General features: G+C 40.3%; 1 pseudogene; it reads left to right on the plus strand.

Annotated features, from left to right (window-relative positions):
- Positions 1 to 8,478: 8,478 nt before the first annotated feature.
- LOC115789715 (prostaglandin E synthase-like) lies at positions 8,479 to 17,403 on the plus strand (annotated as a pseudogene).
- The last annotated feature ends 1,508 nt before the right edge of the window (positions 17,404 to 18,911 follow it).

Raw genomic sequence — 18,911 nt, forward strand, 5'->3', positions numbered from 1 at the left:
AAATAAAAGACAAATCTTTGTGCAATCTCAGCTCTATCATCAAAGACATACTGGACATGCTGACAGTCTGAACAGCTGACCTGAAGACTGGAGCTTTTTGCAGTGTAAAGAAATTGTGAATGGTAATTAATTACCTAATTATCCTCATCTGTGAGTTTGTTTACTTGTGTTATAGCACGTAGCAATGCGTGTTTTCACGTCACTCAAAAATGTGGACAGTTAGTCAGAAACATTACACATCGGGATCTCATTGACTTAGATTTTCTCTGTATCCTCTAATGTGTGGCTCTTGTGTGGTCATGACAGTAGTGATGCTTTGATAGCATGGGACGTAAGTGGTTGGCCTAAATTAAAGGAGATGTCTCAATATCTGTATAACTGATGTAATAACTCATGGCTAGTTTGATGATTAAAATTCCCTCGTATTACATTTAAACGTCTTTTTTTTCTTCTTCTTCTTCTTTTTGCTGTGATGAAAGGTGTAGTTAGAGGTCCAGCCTGTGAAAAAGTCTCAAGCCACCCCTAATTTCTTTATACTTTGCTAACAAGGAACTAGAATTTCATGTAATTTTTTTTTAAAGTGGTCAAGTGGTCTTGAGCAAAAGTTCTCCAGATTATTTTTCCTATTTCTTAAAGACATGAATTTCAGATACCGTTCATGTGCTGTAGATAGGTTTTTAGGCGTGCCACTTCTTCTTTTGTGCTCCACTTGTCCAGTTTCCTCAAATTTAAAGACACACTGCACATGATGCCAAGATATCATGTGCAGAGTTTTCATTTCATAGCTCTTTAAGATTCACCTTGTTGGTTCTTTGCTAAGTTGCCTGTTATGTATAGACCAAACAATGGTTCATCCCTTGAGTTAACGTACCTTTTTAAAAAAATTTTTTTTTAAATGCTTGAATGATTCATAGGTCAGGATTAAGTGGTTTAACAAGCAAAAAGACGCTCATTCCTTTCATAATGGTCAGGTACAAAGGCTGGACTGAAAATGAGTGAAAAAAGCAGCCAATGTCCAAAGAAAAACTATTCCTCAAGACCACTTTAAAAAATTACTACAAAGTCTGGCTCCTTGAAAGCAAAATTTGAAGAAATGAGTGGCGGCTCTTTTGCACAGCTCCATATATACACTTTATAGCCAAAAGTATTCACTCACCCATCCTAATCTTTGAAATCAGGTGTTCCAGTCACTTCCACGGTTACAAGTGTATAAAATCAAGCACCTAGGCATGCAGACTGCTTCTACAAACATTTGTGAAAGAATGGGTCGCTCTCAGGAGCTCAGTGAATTTCAGTGTGGTACCGTGATAGGATGCCACCTGCAACAAGTCCAGTCATGAAATTTCTTCCTTACTAAATAGTAGTAAACAGAGGTCACCAACTTCCTGCAGAGTCAGTCACTACAGACCTCCAAACTTCACGTGACCTTCAGATTACTACAAAGTCTGGCTCAGAACAGTACATAGAGGGCTTCATGGTATGGGTTTACCTGGTGTGGGGTTGTTTTTCAGGTGTTGGGCTCGGCCCCTTAGTGAAAGGAACTTTTAATGCTTCAGTATACCAAGACATTTTTGGACAATTTCATGCTCCAACTTTGTGGGACCAGTTTGGGGATGGCCCCTTCCTGTTCCAACATGACTGCACACCAGTGCACAAAGCAGGTCCATAAAGACATGGATGAGCGAGTTTGTTGTGGAAGAACTTGACTGGCCTGCACAGAGTCTAAACCTAGCGTTAAACCTTGTGGAAAGTTTCCCAGAAGAGTTGAAGCTGTTATCACTACAAAGGGTGTGCCAACATCATTTTAAACTTTATGGATTAAGAATGGGACATCACTTATGCGTGTGAAAGCAGAAGAGCGAATACTTTTGTCAATATAGTGTAAACAAACAATGAAACAGGATACATTGTGTGGCTCAGCATGAGATTTACCAGATCTTAGAAAATGACCGTTGTGATGCCATCAGGGTTATTGTGGCTTAAAGAGACATCTTTATAACTGCAAAGCAAGAGGGCTGAGGTTAAAGGAAAGGTTTGACAGCTTTGAAACTGTGATTGAAGTCAAATGAGGTCAGTTCTGCTCTCCACTTCCTCATTGTGGAATAAGGAAGTGCTTTAAATGGCTCTGTTAAAGACGCCTTATGTGTCAAATGTTCGGATGCACTCGCATGTGTGTAAGATAATCTGCCGACCCGCACTTGTGTTCTAATAAGCACATTATCTCCATTTTAAATGTGCACAAAAGCAGCCATTTAAACATAATTTACTTATGGACAAAGCCAGTGATTTCTGCTGCTTTCAGTATTTAAGCTTAGCTAAGCAAACCAGACCCAGCTCTTTAGCATATGGGTGTGAGAGTGTCATCAACCTCATCATCCATTTATCACAGCTTGTCATAGGGGTGGCACTGATCTAGTCCAAACCATTGCTGTGGTCTGGAGTCGATTCTTGCCAGTGGGTGTTCCTCAGTCCCAAGTACACAGGTTTTGTATTTGCATACTTGCTAGTTCCTACTTGGCGAGCACATTAAGGACTCAAGACCTCTGAGGATGGGAGGACACAGCTCATAGCGAGACAGCAGCATATTTGATGACATCAGCTCAGCTTCACCGTGTACTTCACTGCCTTTTTACCCTTATGATTAATATTTATAGTGAAAATGGCACATCATAGACTTTTTAAAATGTATATATAATTTTATAAGCACTCTGGCAAGAGCTCAGCTATAAAAGGCCCATTAATGTGCAATTATTTTGAAAGGTCATAAACACTGGACTGATAGGGAACAAAGTGAGGGTAAAGAACTGTACACCGGTATATTAAATTCAATATTACAGATTATTCAGCAGACTGTTCCACAGATCTCAACTCTCACTGGTAATTGAAGAAAATTTATTATTATTTTTTTTATTCTAGTAGACTTCCAGAACTTCTGACAGACAGCTGATGTTTAGAATACAGTTGAATTTTAAAAACAGATCATTTGATCACCTTTGGAGCAGGCTTGACATCACGCTTCACAGCATCAACGTGCTGGTGTGGATGTTTCTGCTCCTGGTGAAAATGCTCTTACTTTCCTCCATGTATTAAAATATTTGTAATGTTGTTTTAATTGAAAATAAATTGTTATAAATAAGCATAACACAGTTGAACATTAGGAATTAAAGACAAGCAAATGATTCAGTTTCAAAATATGCTGACGAGACGCCATACAGTTTCAGTTATTTCATGTTGCACTGCAACACAGGAAACATGAAAATTAAATGTGTTTTTAAAAAAAGATGTTTTCATTAATGACACATTTACACAATTATTGATATTTACTTATTTATTTCCAGTTTTACTTAATAACATTTAAACCATTTAAGGATGCATTTATTTTTGATTTTGCACTCCATAATCTTATGGGCCAAAAGCATGAGCTTCATTTCACTTTATGAATAAAAGGACGAAATGCACACAGTATCCACTGACATGATAAGGTCCTTAAGGTGCTTTACCCGCATGACCTATTCTGAAAATCATATACTGGTGAGGGTCCCTGAGTCAAACTCCTTTTTTTCCCCATATGATGCAAAAATTGTTATTCCAGAGAAGGAATAATGTCCACAAATGAAGAGAGAAGCATGGGAATGTGAGGTTAACTTGGATATTTCTCCTAATATTGCACTGATTTTTTTTTTTTAACCAGTTTCCTCTGAAACTGAACTAAAACAATATGGTGCAGTATCAGATTTCAGGAGTGCCCAGTTGAAAGAAATAATACTAAGTCAACATAAATCAGCGCAGTATTCTAAAAATGAGTCGGTGCTTTTCCTGACAGTTTCATCATCACTACAAATAGAGTAGAAAGATGATATATAGACTTGATTATTTTTATTTTAACCTGTTGTATACTGAAAAAAATATGTAACCCTGAGAGAGAGGGAGAGACAGTGGGATTGCTCGTTTTAATTTTAGAAAGCCACTCTTAAGCGAGGAGGTGTGATGTCATCTCAAGTCCCGTACATATGCTGAGCTCTGCCGAGCCCACACAGAGACGGAGCACGAGGGAAACACACACTGGGCTGCTCAGAGGATATGATGCACATACTGATTCGTGCAGACGGGAGAACCGACACGCTGTGCTCAGGTAAGAGCCAAAATCCACAAAATCTGTTTTAAGGGACTGATTTGTGCACACATGGCTATATAAACACACAGAGCAGCATGTGCAGCATCCATCCGTATCACAGTATCACAACACTGGCATGTTTCCTGCACTGCGTGTGCGTCTCAACAGGAATACACACACACACATATACTGTACAGAGCTTTGACATCATTGCTGGTATGAAGGTTACATTGAAGCTGGGATGCTCGATGGGATGCATATTGTGAGACACCAGATGTATTGATGATAATTAAGTATCCTGTAGGAGTAGGTGTCCGAGCTCTTGAATATAAAATAGTCAATAACGGTACAGTGACAGCAGAGGAGTCTTAAAGGCTGCCTTTAACAGGGTGGTCCCTGCTGGGTCCATTCACTGGGATGGGATGGGTGTGGCATGAAGCAGCAGACCACTTGTCCTCATCATTGTGGGCTTTTTCCACCCTTGCTAATGGCTCTCTGTGCACCACCCAGATTTCGATGATGGATGGAGTAGATTTGGGTGGTCTGGTAGAGAAAAAACTTGCAGTCAAGCACGGAAATATGAATGTCAATGTGTGAACAGCCTAAATCAGTTGCACAGATTGTGTTGTGATAGTGTGAAGTAATAATATAAAGTGCACAGAATCGACATGTTTTCACCATATTAAAAGGTCAGCTAATGTAATTAGCTGGAATGACTCTTGTAGAAGTACCCTGTGTTTATTTTCAGTTATAAGGAAGAAAAAAAAAGGATACTGCCTGGTTTATGCATACATATTTAATAGTCCAGATTATGAACGCTTGAGTGGTTACCCCATTTCTGCTGTCCTCACAGCACCCCTGTAGCTGCATATTTGATTTTGCAAAAACTTCATGCTTGTGAGACATATAATCATGTGAAAAAGTTCTAAGGTTTTACATAATCAGGTTGTACAATTCTTCAAATATGACCTCAAATGAGCAACAACACGTGGCATATTAGAGTGTCATTATTTATTTAAAAGCAACTTAGCAGAAGCAGTGTGTGAAAAACTCCTCATGTACACCCCATGGCCTCATTCAATTCAATTCAATTCAATTTTATTTATATAGCACCAAATCACAACAAACAGTCGCCTCAAGGCGCTTTGTATTGTGGGTAAAGACCCTACAATAATACAGAGAAAACCCAACAGTCCAAACGACCCCCTATGAGCAGCACTGACAGTGGGAAAACTCCCTTTAACAGGAAGAAACCTCCAGCAGAACCAGGCTCAGGGAGGGGCAGTCATCTGCCACGACCAGTTGGGCTGAGGGGAGAGAAAAGACATGCTGTGGAAGAGAGCCAGAGATTAATATCAATTAATGATTAAATGCAGAGTGGAGTATAAACAAAGTAAATAAGGTGAATGAGAAACAGTGCATTATGTGAACCCCCCAGCAGACTAGGCCTATAGCAGCATAACTAAGGATGGTTTAGGGTCACCTGATCCAGCCCTAACTATAAGCTTTATCATAAAGGAAAGTTTAAGACTAATCTTAAAAATAGAGAGGGTGTCTGGCTCCCGAATCCAAGCTGGAAGCTGGTTCCACAGAAGAGGCGCCGGAAAGCTGAAGGCTCTGCCTCCCATTCTACTCTTAAGTATCCTAGGAACCACAAGTAAGCCAGCAGTCTGAGAGCGAAGTGCTCTGTTGGGGTGATATGGTACTATGAGGTCTTTGAGATAAGATGGGGCCTGATTATTCAAGACCTTGTATGTGAGGAGAAGGATTTTAAATTCTATTCTAGATTTAACAGGGAGCCAATGAAGAGAAGCCAATATGGGAGAAATCTGCTCTCTCTTTCTAGTCCCTGTCAGCATTTTGGATCAGCTGAAGGCTTTTCAGGGAGCTTTTAGGACAGCCTGATAATAAGGAATTACAATAGTCCACCCTAGAAGTAATAAATGCATGAATTAGCTTTTCAGCATCACTCTGAGAAAGGATGTTTCTAATTTTAGAAATATTGCGCAAATGCAAAAAAGCGGTCCTACATATTTGTTTAATATGTGCATTGAAGGACATATCCTGGTCAAAAAATGACTCCAAGATTTCTCACAGTGTTACTGGAGGCCAAAGTAATGCCATCCAGAGTAAGTATCTGGTTAGACACCATGTTTCTAAGATTTGTGGGACAGAGAACAAGAATTTCAGTTTTATCTGAATTTAGAAGCAGGAAATTAGAGGTCATCCAGGCCTTAATATCTTTAAGACATTCCTGCAGTTTAACTAATTGATGTGTGTCATCTGGCTTCATTGATAGGTAAAGCTGAGTATCATCTGCATAACAATGAAAATTGATGCAGTGCTTTCTAATAATACTGCCTAAGGGAAGCATGTATAATGTAAATAAAATTGGTCCTAGCACAGAACCCTGTGGAACTCCATAATTAACCTTACTGTCTGAAGAAGACTCCCATTTACATGAACAAATTGGAGTCTATGAGATAAATATGATTCAAACCACTGCAGTGCAGTACCTTTAATACCTATAGCAAGCTCTAATCTCTGTAATAAAATGTTATGGTCAACAGTATCAAAAGCTGCACTGAGGTCCAACAGGACAAGCACAGAGATGAGTCCACTGTCAGAGGCTGTAGAAGATCATTTGTAACCTTCACTAATGCTGTTTCTGTACTGTGATGAATTCTGAAACCTGACTGAAACTCTTCAAATAAACCGTTCCTCTGCAGATGATCAGTTTTACAACTACTCTTTCAAGAATCTTTGATCTCAAGAATCTCATAGCTTCTAGAAGATTCTTTAGCACCAACAACTTGGAATAATCATTTTCTGTATGACTTTATCAGTTTTTCGCATCATTTTGGAGGAATTTGGGCCCGCTCTTCTTTACAATGTTGCTTCAGTTCATTGAGGTTGTCGGCATTATGCACAACTCTCTAAAGGTCCAACCACAGCATTTCAGTCATGGTGATGTCTGCACTTTGACTGGGCCATTGCAACACTTTGATTCTTTTCTTTTCAAACAGTCTGCAGTAGATTTGCTGCTGTGCTTGGGATCATTGTCCTGTTGCTTGATCCAAGCTTTGTTGGACAGATGACCTTTTATTTGAGTCTAAAATACTTCAGTATAAAGAGGAGTTCGTGATCGACTCAGTGGCTGAAAGGTGCTCATGTTCTGTGGTTTCAAAACAAGCTCAAATCTTTGGCCCTCCACCACCGTGTCTGATAGTTGGTGTGAGGGGTTTGTGCTGATATGCATTTAGTTTTCTCTAAATATGGTGCTGTGCATTATGTCCAAACATCTCCAAACTCAGGCCATGTTGCCATGTTCATGTTAGAAGAGGCTTTCTCCTGGCAATCCTTTAACATGCTCACTGAGACCTGTAGAGTCTGAGATGTAGTTCTTGTGTTTTCTGCAGTTTCACTGAGCACTGCACGGTCTAACCTTGGGGTGATTTGCTGGGACATCCACTCTGGGGAAGACTTGGTGCCTTTAATGTTTTCCAATTGTAAATAATTTTTCTCACTGTAGAATGATGGACTTCAAGTTGTATAGAAATGGCCTTTTGAACCCATCTCAGACTGATGTGCAGCACCAGTTACGCCTCTAAGAGCATTTACATTCACCTAAAAAAGTCCAGGAGCTGTGGAGGAGTAACAAAAGGTGTCCGGGTTGACAAAAAGGAGACATGGAGGCAAAACTGTTAAAGTAAAAGGTATTTATTATTGGTTCAACTAAAAGAGACGAACAGGTCTCTAACACCTTTAAAAGGAAAACAAAATCTAATAAAACCAGAAGTCACTGAGCCAACAATCGCCAAAACAACCTCCTCTCCACAGAGCAGGAGTGAGCAGCCACAACACACTCAGAGCTCACAAGCTGCATCACAAAGCGTCTCATTCCCCTGAGTACTGGCTTAATTGCTGAGTTGAGTCAGCTGTACCAAAAGGGTGGTACCTAAGGCTGGGGAAGACCACACCACGCCCACTAGGTCAAAAGTCACAGCAGGCCCTGCTAGGGCCATAACACCCCCCTCCCATAAATACAAACCAATGGTTTGTTACAGAGGGTCCTACACATTACAAGAATGAAATATTTAACAGTCACTAGTATACCTGCCATGCCATTTCACCATCAATTTTAAACATACCTCTACCACACATCAGTAGCAATTAGGCATAAGCTGTGGCATTTAGGTTTTTGAGCCAGCGCATATGGAGAACACTGGGGGGCTACTAGGAGGCCTTACGGCCCCTCCACCAGGTCATGGCAATTGGCATGCTGGGTTAGCCAGACCTGCAGATCTGAATGATTGAGGTATAGGCAACAGGTCACATTGCAGGTCATTAGGTGGACTAGGAACATGGTCAACAGGTCAAAGTCAGTCAACCTGACACTGATCACGTGAGGACATTTTTTTGGTACACCTGGTATCTTTTCAGTCTGAGAGCTGAGACTCGCTTTTTTCAAGCCAAGCCCTTTCTGCTAGCAACAAGGTGGCCAGATTTGTGGCAAAGGAAACTTTTTTTTTTTTTAACCTTGGGTCTTGAACAAAATGCACGCAGCCTTTGTAACAGGTGCATTGCTAGCCCTCTGCAGTGCATTATGAGAGGGGAGGTCACATTCCACAGCATTTATATCGTGAGTTAAGATAACTCATCTTCCAGTGTGGCAGCCTGCTGCAGAGTGGAAACCCTCTGTTCATCTAGATAAATGTAATTCACTCAGGCGCAGAGTTTAGAAAGTCTTCCACGAGCATTAGCTCACACAAAAAGCCAAATCACTAGCCTTGCTTCCAGAACACCACCTATCAAAGAGCTTTTCTTCTCTCTGGCAACATCTTTGTATGTTTGACTAGCTATTACATCATTGCTGCTGCCTTTCCTCTCTGGTATTATGTTAACACACACCTGAATGCTCCAGACCAGCAAATTGCCAAAACATCTGCTTTTATAGAGGTGCTCACACTTGCTGATGATCAGTTAATCAAGTGCATTTGATAATATGTAATATGTCATGTGTTGCTGTTTATTGAGGTTGCATTTAAAGAATTTTGGAACCTGATAAGGACCAGATCCTGATAGATAAAACCTTAGAATTGAAAGAGGATGATTATTTTTCCTTTTTATATTTGTCCCACTAGCACAAATAATGTTTGATTGACTATTGACTGGTGTAGAAAAGAACAGTTTTGTGTCCTTAAACTTGAAAATAATGTGTTTATCTGCTGCGTACTAACCTCTCATCAATTTCTCTCCTTGCACATTTTTTAGATCTGCAAGTGACAACTCTGCATCAAGCTACAGACATCTCACAGGAAGTCATTCAGTTATCAAAGCTTCAGTGTGAAAATGTCCTGTGGTTATTTTATGCCAAATCAAGTACTACAGTACGAAGAGCACGCCACCAGAAAAGCTGTTCTTCTGAAATGAAGGTGATTGCTGCAGAGAAAGAAGCACACTGGCTCCTATCTGACTTCTGTCTGTGAACTCTTTGGGATTTTTTTTTTTTTCTTTTTCCAAAAGCAACCTCTGTAAATATTTTACATACCGTGTCTGGCAGCTGTATGAGATGGAGAACACCAATTATGAATCTGCCTTTTTACTTTGTAGTTAACCTCGTCGAGCCTTGCAGACAGGGCTGGATGTGGATCTGCTGTGTGTGTGCTTGTGTGTACAGCCTGATAAAGTAGCTTCGCTTTTGTTTTATGTAATGTTTGTGGTGAAACGCCTTTTTGCTGCTTATCTTTTTTTTTTTTTTCTTTTTTCTTTCACTGCCTTTTATAGAAGAAAATACTGATTCACATTCGTGGGAAACTGTCAGGCATTTACACTCTCGCTGGTAATGTTTGACACGCATCAGCAGAAATGCAAAAAGTCGAGCTCCTTTTCAGACACAGCATAGAATAACTATTCAAATACTCTTCTGATTTATTTTGCAATACACATGCATGCTTTATGAATGCTAATACTATTTAGATTTTCATACAGAAACATGAAAACAAAAATACACTGTGTACTCACAAGTTAGAAAAAGTACAGTGGAACCAAGACAGAATATATTATTGATGTTGATGTGTCCTGTCTGCACCCACCAAGTGTGTGAGTGAGTATTTACCCTGACACCTGTGTTCTTGTATAGAGTCACTGTGTATATCTGTATAGTGTCCCCTCAGCTGGTTTGCAAACACCATGGGCTGTGGCATGTTGTACACATCTGGTTGACTGTGGACTGTGAGAGTGACAGGACTGGCCGCAGGGCCGTGGAGCTCACCACCTATCCACAGATGCTCCGGGGAGGCTACCACAAGTGACGGGCCCCACTACTGTCGTCCTTCTCTGACGCTGAGGACTGCTGCGACGACAGCAGCTCAGGGCAAGCTCAATCACGCTGGACTGGCAGACACAAGGAACTGGTGGCTGACCCTCCTTCAAGAAGTGTCATAATACAAACGTGTAAATAAATACGAAGATGCACCACAGGAAATGTGTATTTACAGTAGATGTGGTGACGACTTTTGTTTTGTTTAAATTATATCCCATTATAGAAGTGCTTCTACTTTGCTACATTCAGAGAAATGGCATGGTTTGTTGGTGCCTGATGGGCTGCTCTGAGGTTTTCAGAAACTGCTCTACGAGATTTTCCCACACAATCATCTCTGGGGTTTACAGATCATGGTTCAAAAAAATTTTAACTATCCAGTGAGCATTCAGTTCACTGGATGAAATGCCTTCTTGATGTTAGTCAGAGGAGAAGGACGACTACTTTGAGCTGATAGGAAGGCCACAGTGACTCAAATAATTACTCCTTACAGCTAAGGTATGCAGAAGATCATCTCTGAATGCACAACACGTTCAGCCTTGAAACAGATGTGCCACAGTAGCAGAAGAACATTGGAAAACGATTGCTTGGTCTGCAGAGTGGAGATTTCTGCTGCAATGTTCAGATGGTCGGGTCAGAATTTGGAGTAAAACACCATGAAGGCATGGACCCATCCTGCTTGTGTCAGCAACTCAGGCTGCTGCTGGTCCATCCAATTATGACACCGTATACCCTTCTTCTGATAGGCTAATTCCAGCAGATAACATGTTGGAAAACTCGATCATCTCAACTGGTTTCTTTGAACGTAACAATGAGTTCATTGTACTCAATGCCTCCACAGTCACCAGATCTCATCCAAGGGATGTGTGGAATGGGAGACACACATCATAGATGTGCCAGGTGATGAATCTGCAGCAACTCTGTGATGGCAATCATGTCATATCTACCTTTCTACTACCATTTGGTGGGTAACTAACCACTTTGAGAACAACCTGCAATTTTCAAATGAATGAATGAATAATTTTGACTGAGAAAGTCACAGACTGGGGTGTGTCAGCTATGCTGAAATTAATGTTAAGGGTAACATAGCAGTTTAATATACATCCATACCATCCATCCATCCATCCATCCATACAAATTTCAGAGGAATGTTTCCAGCACTTGTTGAATCTGTGCCAAGAAAAATGAGGCAGTTCTGAAGGCAAAATGGGGTCCAATCTGGTAATATCAATGTGTACCTAATAAAGTGTCCAGTGAGTGTAAATAATAATAAAGGCATCACACTCCTTCACAAGTACTTTCAAATACTTCTGTACTTTTACATAAGTAAAATTTGGCCACACTTCCTTGAAATGGAAGAGTTTGCTTAGCACTCTCCTCTACTCTGAGCGCTGAATACTACAACAACACGCCGCCTCATTCACACACATTCATACAAGCACTTTTTTCCATAGCTTTGTTGACATCATGCACACACTCACATGGATGCATCATGGCAAGTTGGGGTTCTTGCCTAAGGATGCTTTGAGCTGCAGACTGGAGTAGTCGGGGAATTGATCCACTGATATTCTGACTGTTAGATGACTCACTCTGGGCCGTCTGCTTTTGAGGCCACAGCTGCCCCGAGGTGCTTCAGAAGGCAGAGTGGGTCATCTACCAATCAAGAGAAGCAGTAGTAATGTGGAAGTAGTTTTAATTTTTTTTAGCCTTTAGTTTACTAAGAAGCTGCTATTTTACATCATTTTTTTGTACTCTTGTGTTGTTTAACTTATAACCATGAATCTTTTTTTTAAGGATAAACGGAAGAAGAAGATGATGGATGGATGGATCTTTTTTTTCTAAAAACTACCTATAAAAGGATACATTTAATATATTTAACCAGGTTTTCTGTGGCACTCATTCACTAAACAGACAATGTTTGCCTCAGTATCAGTGTAATGCTTCAGCAAACAAAAATCCTCAACAAGTAGCTATAAACATGTTTAAGTGCAGTATTAATTCAGCTGCATTCAGGAAACGTGAACAGTGGTCTACATAAAATGATGACTAATCATGGTGTTGAGTAACTAGGGTACAGGCTGAGGGCACAGCTGGATTGCGACAGAAGTTTTCCTAATTTTGTAACCTCAGAAAGCGGATTTTGCCAGCAGTCTTACGTGAAATAATTTTCTCAGTAAAAGTGAACGGCATGTTTCTTAGAGTAATAGTATGACTCGGTGCCAGCTCATTCTGTGGAGTACATTCTTGCCAAACGCTTAGCACAACTTTTTCTTTTTTTTTAAGGAAAAGCTAGCCAGAGCGATCCGTGTCTGAGCGGTAAAAGTGTTCGGTGGAACGTGGGCACCTGGAGAACAGTTTTGAATCAGAGAGTTCTATTTATGAATCATTATGAATGTGTAAGCTTCAAATATAAACGGTAGCTGTTAGATATGTTTAAAAAAAATGAGGTATTGCATTAGTTACATGTTTCTGTGTGTGACAGATGAATTCTAACAATTTTAAATATCCAATAAGCAGCAGCTCAATAGCAACGGACTATTATAGAAAGTAAAGTAAGGCATAACTGGACAACATCATGTAAAACGCTTCCTGTGAAGCTGACGTGGTTTTATTGTTTTTAGCTGTCTAGAGGTTATTTTGTATCTTTCTCTCATTAGTCCTTTGGCAACCCCGTGTTTGTGTTTTTGTGTCACTTTTAGTTGATTTCTCTGTGTTTTGTTGTGTAGCATCTCTTTGAGGTAATTTGATGTCTCTTCTCAGGCATTTAGTGGTCATTTTGTGATTGTTTGTCAATCCCTTTACAGTGTGTGGGTCTAGGAAAAATACAACAGTGGTAGGTGCTAGAATCAAGCAGAAAGTAGAAACAAACCACAAAACAAAAAAAGTGATTACATGGCTGTTTTAGGAATACTGTAAACAAAGAAATATATTGGGTTTTCAAGCAACAGCATGCATGCATTAGTTTATTCTATAGATACCAGTTGCTATTCAAGAATAATAATTATAAATTATGCTAATATAACACTCAACATTTTGCTGACTAATGACTACTTTTGATAAATTGAGTATATGCTGTTTTGTTCCCTGGACTAAGCAGGACATAAAAGGAAGAACATGAGTTGCAGTGCTGATCCACCCAGTCATTCTTCACAGCTTTGGGGAAATCGAGCCCCTGCACCAATCAAAACCTTGCATTTTGATTGTGAAAGCTCTCGAGAGCACTAGGACAATCTCAAGGTACAGTGAACACGGATTTGTAAAAACTTAAAAACTTCTAGAATGTTTCTTTGTTGTTCCAATGGTCTGATAATTGTAGCTGCACACTGCTGTTTTAGGTTGAATACCTGTTTAAGGAGCACTGTGGTGCTAGTATATTTACATTGTTTTACAAACTTCATATATTTGATGCATAAAGGCTCCTTAAGCTCAGGTAATCTTATGCTGACAGACATCCAGTTCATGGGAGCCTATCCTAGACACGGGGTGAAGAGTAGGATCATTTGCAGTCACGGCCACTTAGAATCACCATTTAACCTGACAAGCAGGGTCTTTGGACAGGTTCAGACCAAGAACCTTCTTGTATTGCACCACTTGTCCTGCCCAGCTTTTTTGTTATAATGGGCTAACTCATATAATCTAACTACACCTTCAAGTTAGTCAACAATGGAAACCCAAGCTGAACCACTTGAGTGATCACCAAGTGTCTAATCTTCTGTGAGAAACTTATAAATTAATGTTTCCATCTGAGTATTCTCTGACCTAGCACCAAAGGCAACCTTTTTACACTGTGAGCTGCATCACAAAAACTTTTTATCTTTGGACTCGCACTTTCATGCAAACCCAGATGGTGCATGAGGGGGGGGAATGGTTGGGGGTTCGTACCTTGCCCAAGAACACTGCAGGAGCTGGGGGATCAAACCACTTGACCTTCCGAATAGTAGACAGAGCAACCATAAACAACCATGCTTTTGGGGGGGCCAGAAGAATGAGGAGTGTAAGGGTGGCACTTATGAGAAGAAGTCCCTGAAACAAAAGGGCATCTGTACTACAAAACTTTTCTTGCAAATTATTCAACAAAAAATCCTAACAGAGCATGCTAATTTTGGTAATTGTGCCCACTTGTGAACAATTTCCCTGTAATGTTAAATTGTCTGCTGCACTAATCCTCCAAGATAATAAGAGCATATGAGGCACCATTTGAATAATTTTTTTTTTAATTTAAATTTTTTTTGGGCTACCTGGCTCTGCACATGTAAAGTGTAAGCCTCTGGGAAGCAATTTTGGAATTCACAAAGGCTCATTCATGCAGCATTTCATCATCATCATCATCGTCTAGGGGGGTGGAGGCATACGCTACCAAAACAGCCTGCCCTCATTCTCACTCCCCACTTTTTTATTTAAGCTGGCAAGCGGCGGTCACGGAGCACTCCTTAAATTTCCACTCTCGCTGTCAAGCTCTCTGTGGATCCACAGCAGTCATTTAAGAAACCCGGTTTTCTCCTGCTTTGTTTTCTACGGCGCTGCTGCTGGTGTTAAAAATGTACGTTATAGGCGGTCATAACGGGAACAAGTGAGGCTGCGTAAAAGGTGAGTGACACAGTCCTATAGAAGCGACTTGAATCTAAATGCTGTGTAACTTTTTTTTTTTTTTGGTAAGACTGGACTGCTTGTGTTTAGGAAGACAGAGGAGGGGAAAAAAGTTTCACAGGACGCATAAAAAAATCTTTTTTTTTTGGTTTGTTTATTTTGCTGATGGAAAGTTTTCGTTTCTTTATTGAAAGGCTTTTGCCAACCCTGAGGACGCGCTGAGACACGGAGGTTTACAGTATCACAGAGAAGATCCATATGTGGAGAGATGCCGGAGGTGAGCGTGCTGAAGGTTTCACCGTAAACTCACGACTTTTTTCTCTTTTTTTATGACTGGACTACTTGTGTTTAGGAAGAGAGGAGAGTAAAAAAATAGTTTCTCGGGACGCATAAAAGAATCCCTTTAGTTTTGGATTGGATTTTTAAATCTCATCATTTCAATGCGCCTTGTATTGGTGGATTGTTGCAAGTATTTAGTTTCCCATCTCATGCGCCTGTGGGTGAAATAATTATTAATGGTTGAATGGATGGGATTTTACTCTCGTTTTGAAAAACAGAATTCAAAGTGGTGCATGAAATCGAGTTACTCAGGTTTTCATTTGTGTAATTGAGTAAAATACTGGTGGTAACATTGGCCTGTTTCCAAACATAGTATCTAAATTCTACAGAAAATTAGTATGCCTACAATTTTTTTTTTTTTTTAAAACCCTGGTGTAGTTTCTTGCTACAGAACTGAAAATTCCAGTTTTAAGGTCAACTGAAGGTTTTCCATTTTCTTGGAAGTTGTACACTTTTTTTTTTTTTGTTGTTGTTCCCGGCAGCCTGCAGGACCTGTCCTCACAGATTGTTTTAACTTGTCAGAAAATGTCCGTGACAGGGGAGAGCAGATGTTTTTCTACTAGTAAAACTTTTCCTTCTGTTTTCCCTGTCTGTCTTAACATTTCCAAAGCGTTGTGGTAGGAATCAACTTTGCAGTGGGGAGAGATCTTTCAAGCTTCCTTTAACGTCATAAATCGCTGCAGCATGAAGTGTTCAGTCTGGACGCTTAATCACTGCTTTTATGTGCCCTTTATTAAAGCAAAAATGGTCATGATGGCAGTTTTCCTGGAATAATATTGTTAAAAAGCTGTTCCAAGTGCGGAAGGGAAACAGGAAAATTGTGTAGCAGATTAACTAAATGGGCAGGCAAAATGAGAAGGTTGCAGACCCCTGATTTGGTATAAGATGAGCCAGAGTAGGTTAAATGATCCAACAGGTTGCATATTATTATTTAATCATCCAGAATATATTTTCTCCAGGAAAATCACAGGAAATCAAAATTCAGTCTGAGTCACTCATATGTCATGGCTTTACTGCATCATAGGTAGCTGAATTGGATGTGTCATGTACTCACTGTTTTCTTCCTTTTTAGAGCTCATATTAACGACATGGAGAACATCCTCCCTTTTCTCTTCTTGGGTGCCATCTACGCCATGACTGGACCTTCATTGTGGGCGGCCCGCCTTCACTTCCTTGTCTTTTTCATCTGCCGTGTGCTGCACAGCATTGCCTACCTGCTTGCCCTGCAAGCGCCGACCCGATCCGTGCCTACACTGTTGCTCAGATTCCTTGTGTATCCATGGCTGTGCAGATCCTGATGGCAGTCAAAGCAAATGCCTAAATATCCAGGAACAAGGGACTGAACTAGAGGCTGTGCTCCGGGCCTAAAGATAGCTACAATTTGTCAAGTTTGTTTGTGTGATGTACCTCCTGCAAAGACAGGGATGTCAGTGGGAGTGCAATACATGGTCTCCGATTACACCATTGCTGGGTTTTGAGAATGACTATCAGTATTTTTACTTTTGCTAAGTTGAAATGTGACAGTGTCTTGTAAGATATCTGAAGCTGACATCATGTTCTGTAAATGCAAATGAAGGTTGTTGCCCCTCATGGATCACTCATGGACAGCTGTAGAGATTTAGCTTTAAGCAACTTTAGAAAAAAAAAAAAAGAATTCCAGCTCTGCACTCCATGTTGATCCCTGTTTTCATGTTTCTCCACAAATCATAACCCACTAATCATGCATTTTCACGCCATCCCTTTGTGTTTCCCGTGTGGATGCGTGCGTTCAACAAAAGCGTAACGGATATGATGGCTGATATGATGAAAGTTCAAATACGCCCGATGCTGCTCCTGTGTGAGTGAAACAGCTTCTCAAATTACTTTAAAAGGAAGAATGGGACACATGCCTCACGACAACCTTCTGGGAGATTTTTCTAGTTTATGTTTGTGTTTGTCTGTGAAGACACATGGAGAGTTTTGTAACTTATTCAATTTAATGTATGCAGTCATGTTTTTGAAACATTTTTGTTGGCAATAAAGCTATGCACATCAAACCACACCCAGTCTCTGCTTTCACTATGTGCTAAATCACTTGTTTTTCAGGGTGCTGCAGAAATGCTGTGTTAAGGGGAGAGGGGCCCCACTTTGTGTGCATGAGCGAGATGACCCAAAAGGCATCGGCGGAGTTCCAGCATTCCTCTGATTGTTGTGTAAGACCTTCAGTTATGCTGTGTTCATTTTGTTCTGGACCCCGAGGGGAGGAGGAGCCCCCAGGATGTGATTATAGAAATATTTACAGATGGTGCCAAGTTTGTGTGCCAGCATGAAATGTTTTTCCATCTGTTATTCCAGTGGCTTTGGCTTTTCTCACTCCAGTGCAACATGGCTGGAAAGCACCATTTTTTGCCTCATTTTAGGATGATGTAATGCCATTTCCAGTGATTTTCCAACCAGTTATGATGACTAAGCTTGAACATACACAGCTGAAGTGTTTTGTGATTTTAAACAAAATGACTGAGAAGGTAGGAGGCGGGGGAAAATCCTTAGCTTTTAAAGAATGAGCGCTAACAATACGATAAATCTGACTGAAACGTAAAGCAGACATGCCAGGGCAAAAGGAAATGGAGCCTGACCTCCTTCCTATACTTCTCACTTTCAAGACAGCACTGCAAAGGTTGATGTTTTGCTGTCTCTCGGGATTGGAGGAAAACTCTAACAAAAGCTCTGTTTTCACTGCTGTTCGCTGTTAAGGGAGATCAGTTTACGTTGGACTATATTTTCTATTGTTCAGGAACTGTAGGTTCCTCTGTGGGAGAGAAAGTGAGGGGCAGTCTTGTTTCAAAAAGTGGATAAAATAAAGCTGTTGTTCTGGTCATTTTAGTAAAGCTACATATTAAGCCCCACCTTGTGGCCACACACACTTACAGCACTTCTCAGGAGGTTTCAGCTTTCATTCTCAAGCAAAATGCAACACTGATCTTTAGATCTTTGACTTTCAAACTCTGTATGTAATTACTAATTCTGTATGTAATTACAGTAAATAATATTAAAATAAGTGTATATGATGTTTACAGTATTTATCTAACATGCTTCACCATCCGTTCCACAGGCCTGTCTCTTTAGTTTTGTTGATGTATATATCCTCTGGTTAGACACTACTGTAGTTAGCTACTGCAGCACAAACTGCTGAAAATCTCAATTTAGTCTGTGATAGAAAAGTGTCTGAAAACACAATGCATCCCAGCCTGCTGATTATGGGCCTGATCAGAGTGTCAGTGCTGATCCCTGCTACCATAAGCATGCAGTGTCAGAACTGAACCACAGAGCAACAGAGGATAGTTATGAATCTTTCTTTTTCTTAAATCATCTTGACCACTTGATGTGCATTTTAGATAGGGAAGACATAGTAGTAGGGATACACGGGGAAAGGCAGTATGATGATTTGATCAGTCTGCTGCTGGGCTTTGACAGTTGTGTGTACTGTGTAATGTACTACAACCCTAAACATTTACATTGAACCTAATAATCTGATTAGAACTCATTTAAAAATCCAAACAAGAAGAAATG

Source organism: Archocentrus centrarchus, chromosome 12 (assembly GCF_007364275.1).
Source record: "Archocentrus centrarchus isolate MPI-CPG fArcCen1 chromosome 12, fArcCen1, whole genome shotgun sequence".
Lineage (NCBI taxonomy): Eukaryota > Metazoa > Chordata > Actinopteri > Cichliformes > Cichlidae > Archocentrus > Archocentrus centrarchus.